General features: G+C 43.9%; 1 pseudogene; it reads right to left on the bottom strand.

Annotated features, from left to right (window-relative positions):
- Positions 1-976: 976 nt before the first annotated feature.
- LOC141197724 (uncharacterized) lies at positions 977-12,667 on the bottom strand (annotated as a pseudogene).
- Positions 12,668-12,876: the final 209 nt, after the last annotated feature.

Here is a 12,876-nt window from a genome sequence, read left to right as displayed (position 1 = left end):
GGGTGGAACCCTTGGGTCTCCTGGCCTTGTACCTTGATGAACTGTCAGCTTCCTAAGCTTGCCGCTACCTTCTCTCTGTGGTGGCCCCTCCAAAAGCGGGGGGGCCACTGGTTGAGGTAGTTGGCCCTGGAAGTCCCAAAATCACACCTGTTCCATTCCCAGGTGGGCCAGCAGAAGGGTGAGACTGTGTAATTTTGTACCATCTTGGCTATTTGCTTGGACTGTTCTATGTGTTTATTGTCCGTTTTGTGATTCAATAAAGTATTGCCACGCTGTTTTACCCTCACCCCCTGTTGTCTGAGTAGTATTACGCCCACGGAAGACCCCGGGTCTTCACACAAGGCTTCACTCTTTCTCCACTGTTTCGTCACAGCCAAGTACCCCATCAGAACCTGTTTAACACCTAGGGTGTGAAGCCTCTGCTCCTCTGCATTTTTAGGATTGCTAGAAAAGGGGGGAGAGCAATTTCTTGGCTTTCATGAAATTTGGTGAATTTTGTGTTGTCTGAGTAGTATTATGCCCAAGGAAGACCCCGGGTCTTCACATTTTATCATAAAACACAATAGTGTATTTCTTTTGGACTAACAAATCTTATCGTCTGGCTGATTAAGATTATAAGCTGTATCGTCACAGATGCCTTACAGCAATGTTGTCAGCAGTATATGCCTTGGCAAACTGTTTTCATCTGGTAATACACATCCTAAGACAACGTTTAACTATAGAATCCCGGTGTGTTTTCTTCCCCCACCAAAAACGTCAGCTAGGCTTTATTGGTTCTCCCAAAATGACCTCTAATCTGCGCTTTGTTTACAAGACTACATTTTGCCAATAAACCTAATTCGCAATGAAGGTTGAATAATTTTGACCACAACTGTTCTGTCTCGCGTCACTTCTTTTAACCACTTCAGGGTTCGGAAATCTTGAATAAAAGATGTAACATGTTTATTCATCAGCTGTTTGCAAGATGCCCACTTTATATACTTGAAAGTACAGATCACAGATGCCAGTGGCTGAGCCACTGCAAAAAAATCTATGGCAAAGCTGCTTCAAGAAAAAGACAGCCAGATTTTTCTTGAAATGACTTGGACGGCATCTTAAAGACACCATGTGCACATAGCCAAACAAGCATCACAATTGAAATTTTAACCATACCGGCTGTCTTAGTTCTAGAGCAGACAACGGTTTTGTCCAGCTAAAAAAAAATTATTACAGCTGAATCAGTTTATCGGGAAAACAGAATAAAAACTGATCAAAAAGTTATACTTTTCCTAAAATGCAACCAATAAAAACTATTCATACGAAAGCCACCATACATTTCAATCGATCGAAACATAAAAATGTTGTGGGTCTTTAAATGTAGCAGAAGAAACAAAGTGATTTCATTGTCCAAGAGTATAAAAACAAAACATACTTTCCTGTGTGAGCTCTTTGATGTTCATGAAGTTATATGTGGGTAAAACATTTCTAAACATCCCGAATATAATCATAACATAGCACCTATGCGAGTTTTTTTGATGGTCAATAAGATCTGATCTCCTATTTTTCTGACATTCTGTGCATGAAAATGACTTCATCCCTGTGTGACTTCTTTGATGTCTGACGAGATCTATTTTAGCCCTATAACATTTCCCACATTCTGAACATGAATACGGCTTCTCCCCGGTGTGGCTTCTCTGATGTATAACCAAGGCTGATTTATGGCTAAAACATTTCCCACATTCTGAACATGAAAATGGTTTTCCCCCCATGTGAATTCTCTGATGTATAGTAAGAGTTGATTTCTGTTTAAAACATTTTCCGCAATCTAAACAGGAGTATGGCTTCTCCCCTGTGTGACTTCTTTGATGTCTGACAAGATCTATTTTAGCCCTATAAGATTTTCCACATTCTGAGCATAAATACGGCTTCTCCCCTGTATGGCTTCTCTGATGTATAACAAAAGTGGATTTATGGCTAAAACATTTCCCACATTCTGAACATGAAAATGGTTTTTCCCCCGTGTGAATTCTCTGATGTATAGTAAGAGTTGATTTCTGTTTAAAACATTTTCCGCAATCTAAACATGAATGCAGCTTCTCTACTGTGTGATTTTTTTTGATGATTAACAAGATATAATCTTGAATTAAAACATTTCCCACATTCTGAACATGAATATGGCTTCTCCCCTGTGTGAGTTTTTACATGCTCAACAAGATTTGATCTCCGATAAAACATTTCTCACAATCTGGGCATGAAAATGGATTTTCCCTTGTGTGGCTTCTTTGATGTCTAACGAGATCTACTTTACCCCTGTAACATTTCCCACATTCTGAACATCAATATGTCTTCTCCCGTGTGTGAGTTTTCACATGCTCAACAAGATTTGATCTCCGATAAAAACATTTCCCACATTCTGAGCATGAAAAAGGCTTCTCCCCTGTGTGGGTTCTCTGGTGTCTATCAAGATCCGCTTTCCGAATAAAACATTTCCCACATTCTGAACATGAAAAAGGCTTCTCCCCTGTGTGGGTTTTCTGGTGGTTATCAAGATGCTCTTTCCGAATAAAACATTTCCTACATTCTGAACATGAAAAAGGCTTCTCCCCTGTGTGGGTTTTCTGGTGGTTATCAAGATGCTCTTTCCGAATAAAACATTTCCCACATTCTGAACATGAAAAAGGCTTCATCCCTGTGTGGGTTCTCTGGTGGATATCAAGATGCGCTTTCCAATTAAAACATTTCCCACATTCTGAACATGAAAAAGACTTCTCCCCTGTGTGGGTTTTCCGGTGGCTATCAAGATACTCTTTCCGAATAAAACATTTCCCACATTCTGAACATGAAAAAGGCTTCTCCCCGGTGTGGGTTTTCTGATGTTTGATAAGATTTGATTTGTCTGTAAAACATTTCCCACATTCTGAACATGAAAAAGGCTTCTCCCCTGTGTGGGTTTTCTGGTGGTTCTGAAGATGCGCTTTCCGAATAAAACATTTCCCACATTCTGAACATGAATATGGCTTCTCCCCTGTGTGAATTCTCTGATGCATAACAAGATCTGATTTATAATTAAAATGTTTACAACATTCTGAACATGAAAATGGCTTCACCTCTGAGTGAAGCTCCTTAACTCCCTTTCTGTGACTTTTACTTTGCTCAGCATTCTGTAACGAATCAGAAGATAGGACCACTTGATCATAAAATAGATCTTCACATGTATCTGGTGTGATACCATGATCATCTGCTTTCAAATCTGAGGATATCATATGTCTCTCTGAGTTCCCGGTAAAGACGTCTGCCAAGAATAAAACAAATATATTTGTAATAATGTAACTGTATCTTTATATTGTTAATGTTATATTTATTAGGATTTCTATATGAAATAGCAAAATTCAGTCATTAACCAACTAAAAGTGTGATGTCAAAATAGATCTCAATCTATCGATAGAGCAAGATACTGATATTAGGGCACTACACAGTTTTTCAGCAGTTTTCTGATTTTAGTGTTGATCCGTAAATGCACTTCATCACAGAGCAGGGCAGCGCGGTGGAGCAGGGCAGCGCGGTGGGGCAGGGCATCGCGAAGGGGCAGGGCAGCACAGTGGAGCAGAGCAGCGCAGTGGGGCAGGGCAGCGCGGTAGAGCAGGGCAGCGCAGTGGGGCAGGGCAGCGCGATGGGGCGGGGCAGGGCAGCGCGATGGGGCAGGGCAGCGCGGTGGGGCAGGGCAGCGCGGTGGGGCAGGGCAGCGCGGTGGGGCAGGGCAGCGTGGTGGAACAGGGCAGCGCGGTGGAGCAGGGCAGCGCGGTGGGGCAGGGCAGCGCGGTGGAGCAGAATTGGGAATTTGAGGATTTTCCTTGCATTGTTTAGCACTTTTTTTTTTAGACTTTATTTTCAGAATAATATAATTGACAGTTTAGATAATACAATGCGGAACCAGAAAAGTTCACAAAGATTCTTTGTTATAAAAAATGTATTGGCAGAATAAAGGGGCATTCATTTTATATAATTCATCAATTAAGTTTACAAAACTCATTCCAGATATTTTCGACCTGCAGCACTTGCCACAAGAACAGTATCCATGTCGGCCTTATATAAAGTCATCTAAGTTGCAGAATTCTTTAATAAACAATTAATATACAGATAACAAATCCGGTCAGGACACAGATTATTACATGATTTTATTTCACCTGTGACTTCTCTGCATTTAGTGGTCTCTACTCACCTGGGTGGTCATATGTAGGAATCTCCTCCTTACACCGCTCATCACCCCTCACATATGTCTCTGTAGTATTAATATGGGTCAGATCTTCACCCTGAAACAAATATTGTAAAAGTCACAGACAGATGGAGAAGTCCCATCTATGGTCAGCTTCTAACACCTTTCTCCCAAAGGATAGATCATCAGAGGAAGACAAATCAAGTCGGTAATACTTATAGAAGATGGAAGAAGAGGACCGTGTAACCGTCTTACATATCCTTTCGATAGACACTTCCTCCTCTGCCCAGGAGGTCGCAACGACCCTGGTAGAATAAGCTTTCAAGTTATCTGAAACTGGGACATTACTAGAGAAGTAGGTCAGCCTAATGGCCTCCCTGATCTATCTACCTAGGGTACCCCTTGTTACTTTGAGGCCTTTCCTAACTCCCTGGAAGGAAACAAACAAGGTGTGACGACACAGCTTCTAATCTTAATCAGCCAGACTTCTAGATTTGTTAAGCCATGAGAAATACCCTATCGTGTTTGCGTTGACTTGTGAATGTAAGTGTATTTCTGTGGCTGGTCAAGAAGAGCAGAACAGTGGAGGGCGTGGCCTACTACTACCACTGATGAGTATGACAAAATTGCGGTGGCACGTACATTATACAAGGCAAGAAAAATTGATAGCCCAAAAATGGATAAAAGATCAGGAGCCTATGATATCAAAATATATTGATAAATTTGACTGGAAAAAGGTAAATACCTAAAAAGAGATGCTATCTCTAAATTTGACAAGATATGGGGTCTATGGATTGATGGCTCTGGTTTGACATCTAGAGAACTGAGGAGATTTCGCCTTGGCTCGCTTTGAGTTACGCTTATATGATCGCTCAAATCAAACTTCTCTGAAAATTAAAAAGCATGTTATTATTGCTTCCACAAGTTATGTTTGGTTGGATTGACTATCGTTATTATGTTCAAATATTCGTCCACCAAGTTATGCTGGTTTTGCAGAGCCAAGATGTATAAATAACTCATATTTAATGTTTCTGAATGTTAAAGGGGTGGAGAACTGTGCTTCTCCAATGTTTTTCTTGTTGAGTTTTTTTAAATTTTTTCCTTTTGAAAATCTTTATAAAAAAATCAATAAAAAACATTTGATTAAAAAAAAAAAAAAGAAAAGAAAGGACAGACCAGTATTTGTATAACCCTGATTGTTGTCTTCTCTTGGATCTGAAACAATGAGGTTTGTTCCTATCCTAATTGCATATTAAACTAAAGCCAGCTAGATGTTGATTTAAAGAGCCCCCCCCTGCTATGACGGCTGTGTGGGTTGATTGAACGCTCAAACAATGAGAACTGAGCCCTGTGGAATAATACCCTCCCTAACCCTTGCCCTGTGGATGTATACTTGGAAGAACAAATGGGAACTATTTAAAGAAACATATGCCTCTGTAGCAGGCACAATTGAAACAGAGAATTGAAAAAGAGACTTTACAAGGAGAATCAAAGATCAGACTCTCTTCAAACCATCAGCTTGGTAGCATGGCTTAATAGAAGGAGAGACACAGATTTGGATTCTACATGATTCCAGCCTAAGGGTATATGACCCTGACTGGAAAGATACGGATGTGCTCCATTGACCATCAGAGAGCCTATGGATACATTTGGGGAGACCAGGTGAGGACGATGAAGTCATCTGACCCCATGGATATGTTTTTAGGGGTTGCCAGGTGGGACCCTCCGGTCGCCTGGAACCCATGGAGACATTCGGAAAAGCCAGATTGGGACTAGCCGGTCATCTGGCCCCATGGAAACTCTCGGAGAGGCCAGGTTGGGACCCTCGGGTCTCCTGGCCTTGTACCTCGATGGACTGTCTGCTTCCTAAGTTTGCTGCTACCTCCTCTCTATGGGGGTCCGCCAAAAGCAGGGGGCCACTGGTAGAGAAAGCTGGCCCTGAAAGTCCCAAAGTCGCAGCTGTTCTATCCCAGGCGGGCCAGCAGAAGATTGAGACTGTGTAATGTTGTACCATCTTGGGTATTAGCTGGGACTGTTTATGTGTTTATTGTCCGTTTAGTGGTTCAATAAAGTATTGCCACTCTGCTTTACCCTCACCCCCTGTTGTCTGAGTAGTATTACGCCCACGGAAGACCCCGGGTCTTCACACAAGGCTTCACTCTTTCTCCACTGTTTCGTCACAGCCAAGTACCCTATCAGAACCTGTTTAACATCTAGGGGGTGAAGCCTCTACTCCTCTGCATCTTTAGGACTACTAAAAAAGGGGGGAGAGCAATTTCTTGGCTTTCATGAAATTTGGTGGCCACTTTCAGGAGATAGAGTTGTATTAAGACTAGACCCAGCCTATCATTAGCAATCTGCGTAAATGGATGGTTAACCGATAACGCCTGTACGTCGCCGATGTTAGAGCTACAAATATCACCATATTTAAGGTGAGTGTCTTGACTGGCAATACTTTTAGTGGTTCAAAGTTAGTTTAGTTAATGCTTCTAAGACCAGATTTAAATCCCAGGGAGGTATTCTTGGGGCAGGTATTGGCCAGCATCTGTCACATGCTTTGATGAATCTAATAATTCACCTATTAACCACCTAGTTATACCAGGCCCCTAGGGCCGATATCCTAAGAGTACTAGTAGATAAGCCCATTTCCATACCTTTCTGGAGAAATTGTAATATGACATTTATTGGTATTTCACCTTCCAAGGTTTGTCCCGAACTAGCCTAAAACTTTGCCCACGTTCTACCACATATCTTAATTGTTACTGGTTATCTGCTTTTAAGCAGAGTAGAGACTACGTTCAGAGAGAAACCCTTCTGAATCAATAATGCCCTTTCAAACTCCAGGCCGTCAAATGAAGGCTCGATCTCTGACTGAGGAGATCCAGAACATCTGGGAAGATCCATGAGTCCGATAATGACATCATCCTTATCCATAAGAACCTTGGTCTCTTGGGCCAGAATGGAGCAATCAGAATGATCCTCGCTTGCTCCTCCCTGACTTTCCTCAACACTGCGGGAATCAACATCAATGGGAGTAAGGCGTAGACCAGGTTGAAGTCCCAAGGAATCTGCGGAGCATCCACTGCATAGGGTGTTTTTCTTGGATCCAGAGAGCAGAACTTCCCTATTTTCCCGTTTTGTCTGTTTGCAAACAGGTCTACATTTGGCTGACCCCAACGGTCCACAAGCTGTTAGAAGATTGCCGGATTACTTCCCATTCCCCTTGTTTTAGTGGGATTCGATTCAGGAAATCTGCTCTTTCGTTTTCCTTCCCCTTTATGTGAAGTGTTGTCAGCATCAAGCAATGTTCCGCAAACTGAATGATCTCTTCCGCCACAAACATTAGAGAGCGGGATCTCGTGCCCCCTTGATGGTTGATGTAGGCGACTGTTGACATGATGCAAACATGATGCCCTTGCAGGAAATAAAGGAATTTCATTATTGCGTTCCTTACTGCCAGCAACTCCTTCATATTTGACGAATAACCTTTTTCGGTTTTTCACCAGACTCCCAGGACTACGCAATCCCTCAGAAGTGCTCCCCATCCATCCGCGCTTGCGTCTGTCGTTATTGTATCCTTGATCTGATATGGCCAAGGGACTTCCTGTGACAGATTCTCTAGTTCCGACCACCATGTCATGGAATCGATAGTCACCGGGGAAAGTGTTTCCCTCCAAACAGCCCTTGAGTCTTTTTCGCCACTTAGAATGTCCTGTTGCAAAAACTCGGAGTGTATCTGGACCCATTGAACTGCTGGAATACAGGAAGTCACTGTCCCTAGTAGTGACATTGCCCTTCTTAGAGTCATAACAGGTTTTGTGACTGCTGCTGAGACTTAAAGACTATGACCTTGTCCTTCTTTTCTTCCGGCAGTAGACAAGTCTGCTCTCTTGCGTTCAAGATAAGTCCTAAGAATGACTGAACCCTCAGTGGTTCCAGTTTTGATTTTTTCAAATTTAGTAGTCCTCCCAGCCTGGTTAGGCTGGTCTTGATTGTTATCAGTTGACAACGGCAGTGCTCTACTGACTGGCCCACCACTAGAATATCACCCAAGTAGAGGATTATTAGGGTATTCTGCTACCGGAGATGCGCTGCGACTTCAGTATAATTTTTGCAAATACCCTCTGAGCCATAGATAGGCCAAAGGGTAGCGCTCTGTACTGGAAGTGCCTGACTTGTTCGTTTACATACAAGGCCACCCTCAAGAATTTCTGATCTTCCATATAGATTGGGACGTGGTAATAGGCGTCCTTCAGGTCTAGCACACTCATATAACACACTGGAAATAGCATTTTATGGTCTCCATTTTGAAGGGTCTGAAGACTAGAAATTTGTTCACCCCTTTCTTTCAGGTTCACTATGGTCCTGAAGGTGCCATCTTTTGCTTTAATTAGGAATAGGGAGAATAGAATCCCTTCCCCTGCTCCTGCACTGGCACCTCCGTCAGGACTTGCTTCTCTACCAGGTTTAAAACTTCCGCCTCCAGAGCCAATTGTTCCCTGGGACCCCAGGGAGATGATACTCTGAAGGTGTGCCGGGGAACGGATTTGAATTCCAGTCTTAGCCTTGATCGTACTATCCCAAGAATCCAGATGCTGGTTGAAATCTTCTCCCAGGCAGGTAGGAAGTGGGACAGCCTTCCTTCTACCCGGGGAAGCCCGTCACTTGGAAGTCTTCCTTGACTCAGAGGAAGTCCTCTCAAACATGAAACTGCCACTTTTTGGTTTCCTATCTTCCCTTTTCCACTGATCCCTAGGGTATTTGTTTCGATTATACCTTCTCATATGAAAGGACTTCCTATATTGTGGCATGGGCACACTGGGAAATTCTCTTATTTCCCGCCTAGTCCAGTATATCATCTAATGCCCGTCCGAAGAGAAATTCTCCTTCCCATGGAATTGAGCATATCTTGGCCTTGGACTGAACATCCCCCGGCCAGCTCTTGAGCCATAGTGCTCTATGTGCAGCATTTTATAGGTTTGCCGACCTGGCTGCAAACCTCACTGAGTCTGTCAAGGCGTCTCCGAGGAAAGTAGCTGCTCCTTGCATTAAAGGGAATCTGTCACCCCCTGGGACCTATCAGACCGCTAATATGGGCATACAGGTGATAGAAATGTGAATCTATACTTACCTGTATGTCCCATATTAGCAGTCTGATTGCTGTGAAATAGTTTTTTATTAAATTTGTTCTGCCAAGCTTCGCGTCTGGGGGACGCCAAGAAATCCCCGCCTACCAGCTACATTTCCATACTCACCCCACCTTCCCTGCATGTCACAGGGCCCTGTGACGTGCACGAGAGGAGGGGTGAAACTCTGGTTTTTAGGGTGATGACTATAAATTAGATTGGGATATTGTTTTGATTAAATTGTTCAACCCTTAATCATGTTATCACGTGGCTATTATTTATCCAACATAGGACCGGACTAGTGCGTGTCACCGACGGGGTATGCATTCCACAGACCGGAAGTGAATGGTCCGCAACCGGAAGTGACGCAACCGCTGCCTCTGAGCTATAAAAAGAGGATGGATACTATCCATAAGTTGCGCCGTATTTTTGGGATGACCGGCGACAGACTGTAAGGAACACTATGCGTGTTATGACACACCACCTCTCATCTCCCCTGATGATCCATTGATGTGAAGACACGCGTCGGGAGTGGGGTCCCATATACAACTGGTGGCTGAGGATATGTAATGCCCCAGTTCTGAGAGCTGTTTAGAGCAATATCTTGAACAGACATCGAAAAATGGTGAGATTGTTCCATTATTAAGCTAAAGTGTGAACTCTCATGTTTGACTATCGCATGTCACATATGGTTCTTGTTTTTTTTATGCTCCTCACAGCTGCTCTATTAACATCTGCCATTCTTTCATCCGTCGTTCAGGTGGGCTGTACATATGTATCTATCCTATGCCACTTTCTTGATACAGAAGAAAATATATTTTATTAGGGTAGTGTACCAGGAACATTTTTGCACTTATGGTCAGTGTGAATTTTTATATTTGGTGTAATATTTTGTCTATTTATTAGTGAAGGTTACGTTTTAACTTTTTCACCACTTGTTTTGCTTTGGCTTGTGTGGTTGCTTTACGAAACTCCTATTGCTGCTTTCATAAGTATAGATTCACATGTCTATCACCTGTATGCCCATATTAGAGGTCTGATAGGTCCCGGGGGGTGACAAATTTCTTTTAACGGGAGATTAGACAGGATCTTACCCCTAGGGACGTTGTTCTTAATCTCATCCTCTAACTGCTGTAACCAAATCATCATGGATCTGGCCGTGCAGGTTGCCCAAACTGCTGGTTTTAATGCCCCCGCCAAAGACATCCATATCTGCTTCAGATACACATCCACTTTTTTATCAAGAGGATCCTTAAGAGTTCCCAGATCTTCAAAGGGTGGGGTAGATCTTTTGGATGACTTGGCCACCGCCATGTCTATTTTAGGGGGTTTTATCCCATATGATGGCTTCATCCTCATCAAACAGACACCTCCTTTCGGATGACGAGGGCAGCGGATCCTTCTTCTCAGGCTTCCTCCATTCCTTATTAATGAACATTTTAATTTTCTCAATAACCGGAAATATGCAACTTTTCTTTTGTTCCGAAACATAATGTCCTGGACTGTTCTTGGGGTTTTAGTATCTGACATGCCCATAGTAGTTCTTTACCAACGTATCTGTGTCTTCTGCAGGACAACACGGCCTACCCCCTGTATCACTATCAGAGGATGAGGAGGAGGAAGAAGAGGAGTCCGATTCGTCTCTATCCTCAGATATTACCGACTCTTCTGAATCAGCAGCCTGCTGTTTGGGTCTTTTACCCCTTTCCCTCTGAATCAGTGAATTAATGGAGTCTGTAACTTCTACCCTAATTATGGATTTTAAATCCATGGCAAAGTTGGGGGTTTCTTCAGAGGTGGTCTTCAGAATACAAGAGTCTCTTCATATATGTGCTGGGTAAGTTATCGCCGCACATTCCTTATCTTTTAGCTTGGTGCTACACTTCTTAGGCCCCTCCTAGCAAAGAATACAGAGAGAAAAGGACCTATTTAACTTATACGAAGATCACTCACCACTCTTTCGTTCAGTCAAGCGTACCGGAGATGGAGGCTGGATCAGTTCACATGGCCGTTCTCCCCTCGAGGTGGTGGACTCATGGACTGCCTTGTTCTTCTTCTTAATCTTACTGCCACTTGTATGGCTGCCACTGCTGCCTCTCTGACGATAACGCTGCAGCCGTGGTGGCTGTGGCTGCTGGTACTCTTCCAGCATATCCATAGCATCAAGAGGAAAGCTGCAAGCCTCCACCATCTGGTGGTCAACCGTCCACTATATACCGGAGGGACGCCACAGCTCCAGCGTCCGTTCCCGAACTCCCCCAGAAATCTTACATTATTTCCGCGTCAGACTTTTCCTTCCAGCGAGCTGTGTACAGGGAGCCTACTGGCGAGCCCTGCGCAGACCCGGCAACCACGTGCCCCGGTTTGCGTAGATCCGGGACAGCGTGCCTGCTGGAGACAGTTCAACAAAGAGGTACCGCACACCCCAACCTCCTGGCCGGCGGTGGTGTCTCCAGATCGGTCAGCATCCCGGATCCTTGCAGGCACCAACCAGACTTGGGTAAGTTCAATCGTACCGTTCCTTTACTCTTTAGGTTCCTTCAAGGACCGGAAACCATACTGATGCATAGGAGAGGTACCACCCTTTTGTTCAGTAGGTTTCCTGTCCTTGATGGGTGGATACCCTCTCTCTCAGGTGGAGCTGTCATGGGAGAAGGGGAAAAACAAGACTGAGCACAAGACCTTCACAGCCGTCTACACATCATAGGGGAGATCTCATGACACCTTCTCTCCATCTACCTGATGATCCTGAGGAACATTGGGATCTTCTTGTTTACAGTCCTGTGGAAGAAGAGGACGGGGACATCTCTCTGGTGTTGTCCTCTTACTGGATAGATCTGGAGGAAACACATACAGGGACTGAATTCATTCTTTACATACAGATAATTATAGGCCGTGTGTATTCAGTCCTGTCTATTACCTGGTGATGTGAGGGGCTGAGGAACCTCCATCATGACGTCCTTGTACAGATCTTTGTGTCCTTCTAAATACTCCCACTCCTCCATGGAGAAATAGACGGCGACATCCTGACACCTTATAGGAACCTGACACATACAATGATACCATCATCCCCCCGATCCCTTCATAGCGTTACTGTATAATGTCCCAGCATTCCCAGCAGTGTCACCTCTCCAGTCAGCAGCTCAATCATCTTGTAGGTGAACTCTAGGATCTTCTGGTCATTGATGTCCTCATGTATCAGGGGGTGAGGTGGAGGTCCCGTGATTAGGCTCAGGGGTCTTCCCCATCCCTCAGACACAGGGTCCTGACAGCGCTCACTAGAGGTCTTCTTCACTACTGTGTAATCCTGGTTATGGAGAGACACATTAATAAATCTCCCTCCAGACATTTCCAGAGTCCTCACCTCTCCAGTTCTGTCCATCTGTTATTCCCATAGATAAGAATGATGTAATGTGACGTCATCAGAATCTCTCACCTCTCCAGTAAGCCGGAAGAGGATCTCTAGGGTGAGGTGTAATATCCTCTCCGCCATCTTGTCTCTGTCCACATCAACCTTTGACAGGAAACGTCTCTTATATAGAAGATCTTCATTGAGAG

This window comes from Phyllobates terribilis, unplaced genomic scaffold (assembly GCF_046119375.1).
Source record: "Phyllobates terribilis strain yellow unplaced genomic scaffold, ASM4611937v1 Scaffold_86__1_contigs__length_6382490, whole genome shotgun sequence".
Lineage (NCBI taxonomy): Eukaryota > Metazoa > Chordata > Amphibia > Anura > Dendrobatidae > Phyllobates > Phyllobates terribilis.
Note: the sequence above shows the minus strand (reverse complement) of the source record. Positions and strands in the feature narration are given on the sequence as shown.